This window comes from Stenella coeruleoalba, assembly GCF_951394435.1.
Source record: "Stenella coeruleoalba genome assembly, chromosome: 8".
Classification (NCBI taxonomy): Eukaryota; Metazoa; Chordata; class Mammalia; order Artiodactyla; family Delphinidae; genus Stenella; species Stenella coeruleoalba.
The window spans coordinates 64,763,752-64,769,751 of NC_137154.1; positions in this window are offsets into that span (position 1 = coordinate 64,763,752).

Sequence of the window (6,000 nt, forward strand, 5' to 3'; positions counted from 1 at the left end):
AACTGATTCATGTTCTTTTTTTTTTTTTGCGGTATGCGGGCCTCTCACTGTTGTGGCCTCTCCCGTTGCGGAGCACAGGCTCCAGACGCGCAGGCTCAGTGGCCATGGCTCATGGAGCCAGCCGCTCCGCGGCACATGGGATCCTCCTGGACCGGGGCACGAACCCGCGTCCCCTGCATTGGCAGGCAGACTCTCAACCACTGCGCCGCCAGGGAAGCTCTGATTCATGTTCTTTTAAAGAAAATTTCCTCATTGATAATTGTACATATTCCTTATCTGAACCATAAATTTTAAACAGAACATGAGTGGCATCCTGAGAGAAATAATAAATGCTTAGCACTTTCAATTATTAATGATAAAACTTTTGAGTGTCATTTGTATCCAACCTTTATGTTACTAGCAATTATAAGTCACTCATATTTTTGGTTAAAATAATAAATTAGTTTTTCTTCCCCCAAATACAAATTAATTTGTCTTTATTTTTTTACTAACTTCCACATCATCAAAAGATATTCAAGGCTTTTCTAAGTTTTGCACAATATCAGATAAATGTCTAGACTAGTTTCATTATTAATGTCTTTTTTTTTCTCCTATACATTCAGAGGATTCATCTAAACTCAGAAGTATTATTCACAGCATAATTCAAGGATAATGATGAATTGGTGCTTTACTTAACGCACAAAGTGTTTCATAAACAATCTTTGGAGCAGCCTTGCAACTAATCATGATTTAGGCCAAATGGAAGGCAGTGTTGAGTATTTCACAGATGCCACCATGATGGGAATCCAATCCGCAAGCAGTCTCTGGCATCCTAAGATGATCAGCGTAAACCCATGAAGTCATAATGTTTATTATTAATTAACCTTGCTGTGTACCACAAGTACTATTACATTAGTTACCAAGTGATATGAACAAATTTCAATCAAAAACAAAACTAAACAGTGTGGCCATTTCAGTACTGAAATAGTAAAATGAATTTTTGAGAACTTAAAAACCAAGACAGTATAAGGGTGGAAGTATAATAGGCGGCTATTTTAAGAGTCCAGGCAAATAAAATAGGAAATACATTCTACGTGAGATGGCAGTAAGTGTTATAGAGAGAAAAGGAAGCAGGGGTTCTGGGAGACATTGAGTTTGTAGTTTCTTTTTCATACGGGATAATCAGGGAAAGCTTCCAAAAAACAGTCAGTAACCATCATTCTTTTGTGATAATTTACAGAGCTGTGAACTCATAATGTATGCACTTCCCTACGTGTGTTTGTTATACTTCAGAAATGCTTTTAAAAATTTAGTCACCATCAATAATATTTCATGTTTCACTTGTTTTAAAAATTTACTTAAAACATAAAATTCATAACTTTGAAGTGATTTTTATGGTTTATGTTAGTGCTGTGGACTGGAAAGGACATTATCTGAAATAATATATCTAATTATTTATGACAGAAAAATGAGATTATTTAGAACTTTGAAAACAGTATTAAATCTTTGTGCAGTATATGCTAAAGAGAGAGATGGGAGTTTCAGCCAAGATTCTGAAATTTTCCAGATGTTTTAGTTGGCACTATCTCCAAATAAAAGTATCTCTAGATCACACAATAATTAGGTAAATCATTTCAATCATCTTTTTCAATAAACTTTATATTTATTCCTAGTCAAAACATAAACATCAAGGAGGATTAAATAATATGTCTGAGGGTCTAGAAATCGGAAATTGGAAGAATATATATGTAAGCCAAATTGACAGCTCCTTTTGCTGTAGCTGGAGAAGTGGTTTAGAAATGGTATCAGCCCTTGGATATTCAATTTGCTGAAAATTATGAAATGGAAGTCATTAAAAATTTGAAAAATAAATTTTAAGCTAAATTTGGCTTTTCTAAATGCTATTTTCACAAATGTGCTCATTTTTTTCTCTTTACCAAAAAGAGACATATCAGTAATAAACGTCAAAGATTAATTCAATAAACAGTTAAAGTGATTGAATGTATAAATCAACACAAAGAATCCATGAAGGAGAAGTGAAACTCTAGAAATGAAGAAACATTACATACCATTTGAAACAAAACAAAGTAACAATTCCTAGAGGCTTATGTTGCTTAATATGAAAATGTGTTTATAAGATGAAACATGAAAGGCATAACAACATTTTGTATTTCTTTTAATTTATTTAATTTATTGAGTTCTGGAAGTTGGCTCAATGATATCTGTAAAACTCTGAATTAGTAGTAAAATATAATTTTAATAAAATTGAGGCAACTAATTTAAATATGATATTCTAATAAATAATCTGCATCCCTTAACATAATCTAATAAATGATTTTTTTCACTTAGTAAAAAGTAAAGAGATTGAATGTATTAAAATCTCAGGTAGTCTGAAAGGTAGTAAAAAATTTTTTTTTTGAAAATGAGGAAACCATATATAAAAATATTACGTGGAACTCTTTGGCCCAAAACTCAAACTTTCAAATCTAGAAGAAATACATAATTTCCAAACAATATATGCTACAAAAATGACCGCCTCCTATGTCACTTGAATCAACCAGTTTCCAAGAAGAGATGTAACTAAGATGCATCATTTTAACAAACGATAGGACTAGATGGATTCGTAGCTAAGATCTAACTTTAAAATATACATAATTCCGGAGACCTTCAAGATGGCAGAAGAGTAAGATGTGGAGATTACCTTCCTCCCCACAAATACATCAGAAACACATCTACATGTGGAACAACTCCTACAGAACACCTACTGAACGCTGGCAGAAGACTTCCCAAAAGGCCAGAAATTCCCCACATACCTGGGTAGGGCAAAAGAAAAAAGAAAAAACAGAGACAAAAAAATAGGCATCGGACCTGCACCTCTGGGAGGGAGCTGTGAAGGAGGAAAAGTTTGCACACACTAGGAAGTCGCTTCACTGGCAGAGATGGGGTGGCGGGGGGGGAAGCTTAGGAGCCATGGAGGAGAGCGCAGCAACAGGGGTGCAGAGGGCAAAGTGAAGAGATTCCTGAACAGAGGATCGCTGCTGACCAGCACTCACCAGCCCGAGAGGCTTGTCTGCTCACCCACCGGGGAGAGTGGGGGCTGGGAGCTGAGGCTTGGGCGTTGGAGGTCAGATCCCAGGTAGAGAACTGGGGTTGGCTGCGTGAACAAAGACTGAAGGGGGTTAGTGCACCACAGCTAGCCAGGAGGGAGTCTGGGAAAAGGTCTGGACCTGCCTAAGAGGCAAGAGGCCATTGTTTCTGGGTGCGCGAGGAGAGGGAGTTCAGAGAACCACCTAAACAAGCTCCAGAGTTGGGCACGAGCCATGGCTATCAGCGTGGACCCCAGAGATGGGCATGAAATGCTAAAGCTGCTGCTGCAGCCACCAAGAAGCCTGTGTGCAAGCACAGGTCACTATCTACAGCTCCCCTCCCAGGAGCCTGTGCAGCCCGCCACTGCCAAGGTCCCGTGATCCAGGGACAACTTCCCCAGGAGAACACACGGGGTGCCTCAGACTGGTGCAACGTCACGCCAGCCTCTGCCGCCGCAGGCTCGCCCTGCATTCTGTACCACTCCTTCCCCTCAGCCTGAGTAAGCCAGAGCCCCATAATCAGTTGCTCCTTTAACCCCATCCTGTCTGAGAGAAGAACAGACGGCCTCAGGTGACCTACACACAGAGCTGGGGCCAAATACAAAGCTGAACATTTGGAGCTGTGTGAACAAAGAAGAGAAAGGGAAATTTCTCCGAGCAGCCTCAGTAGCAGTTGATTAAATCTCCACAATCAACTTGATGTACCCTGCATCTGTGGAATACCTGAATAGACAAGAATCATCCCAAAATTGAGACGATGGACTTTGGGAGCAACAATATATATATCTTTTAACTTATTCTCTTTTTGTGAGTGTGAATGTGTATGCCTCTTTGTGTGATTTTGTCTGTATAGCTTGCTTTTACCATTTGTCCTATGGATCTGTCTGTCTGCTTTTATTTTATTTTATTATTTTTAGTATGGTTTTTAGGGCTTGTTATCATTGGTGGATTTCTTTTTTGGTTTGGTTGCTCTCTTCTTTATTTTTCTCTTTTTTATTATTTTTAAAGTTTTTAATTTTTAATAATTATTTTTTATCTTAATAACTTTATTTTATTTTTTCTTTCTTTCTTTCTTTTTTTCTCCCTTTTCTTCTGAGCAATGTGGCTGACAGGGTTTTGGTGCTCCGGCCAGGTGTCAAGCCTGTGCCTCTGAGGTGGGAGAGCTGAGTTCAGGACCTTGGTCCACCAGAGAACTCCTGATTCCACATAATATCAAATGGCAAAAGCTATCCCAGAGATTTCCATCTCAACACGAAGACACAGCTCCACTCAATGACCAGCAAGCTACAGTGCTGGACACCATATGCCAAACAACTAGCAAGACATGAACACAAACCCACCAATTAGCAGAGAGGCTGCCTAAAATCATAATAAGACACAGACACACCAACGGACATGGTCCAGCCCACCAGAAAGACAAGATGCATCCTCATCCACCAGAAGACAGGCACCAGTCCCCTCCACCAGGAGGCCTACACAACCCACTGAACCAACCTTAGCCACTGGGGGCAGACACGAAAAACAATGGGAACTATGAACCTGCAGCCTGTGAAAAGGAGACCCCATACACAGTAAGTTAAGAAAAATGAGAAGACAGAGAAACACAGAGCAGATGCAGGAGCAAGGTAAAAACCCAGCAGAACAAACAAAAGAAGAGTAAATAGGCAGTGTACCTGAAGAAGAATTCAGAGTAATGACAGTAAAGATGATCCAAAATCTTGGAAATAGAATGGAGAAAATACAAGAAAGCTTTAGCAAGGACCTAGAAGAACTAAAGAGCAAACAAACAATATGAACAACACAATAAATGAAATTAAAGATTCTCTAGAAGGAATCAATAGCAGAATAAATGAGGCAGAAGAACGGATAAGTGACCTGGAAGATAAAATAGTGGAATAACTACTGCAGAGCAGAATAAAGAAAAAAAGAATGGAAAGAAATTAGGACAGTCTCAGAGACCACTCAGGCAACATTAAACGCACCGACATTCGAATTATAGGGGTCCCAGAAGAAGAAGAGAAAAAGAAAGGGACTGAGAAAATATTTGAAGACATTACAGTTGAAAATTTCCCTGTTATGGGAAAGGAAATAGTTAATCATATCCAGGAAGGACAGAGAATCCCATACAGGATAAATCCAAGGAGAAACACGCCAAGACACATATTAATCAAACTATCAAAAATTAAATACAAAGAAAAAATAGTAAAAGCAGCAAGGGAAAAACAACAAATAACATACAAGGTAATCCCCATAAGGTTAACAGCTGATCTTTCAGCTGAAACGCTGCAAGCCAGAAGGGAGTGGCAGGACATATTTAAAGGGATGAAAAATCTACAACCAAGATTGCTCTACTCAGCAAGGATCTCATTCAGATTTGAGGGAGAAATTAAAACCTTTACAGACAAGCAAAAGCTAATGGAATTCAGCACCACCAAACCAGCTTTACAACAAATGCTGAAGGAACTTCTCTAGGCAGGAAACACAAGGGAAGGAAAAGACCTAAAGTAACAAACCCAAAACAATTAAGAAAATGGTAATAGGAACGTACATATCAATAATTACCTTAAATGTAAATGGATTAAATGCTCCTACCAAAAGACATAGACTGGCTGAATGGATACAAAAACAAGACCCGTATATATGCTGTCTACAACACACCTACTTCAGACCTAGGGACACATTAAGATTGAAAGTAGGGGGATTGAAAAGGATATTGCATGCATAATGGAAATGAAAAGAAAGCTGGAGTAGCAATTCTCATATCAAACAAAATAGACTTTAAAATAAAGACTATTGCAAGAGTGAAAGATGGACTCTACATAATGATCAAGGGATCAATCCAAGAAAATATAACAATTGTAAATATTTATGCACCCAACATAGGAGCACCTCAGTACATAAGGCAAATTCTAACAGCCATAAAAGGGGAACTCAA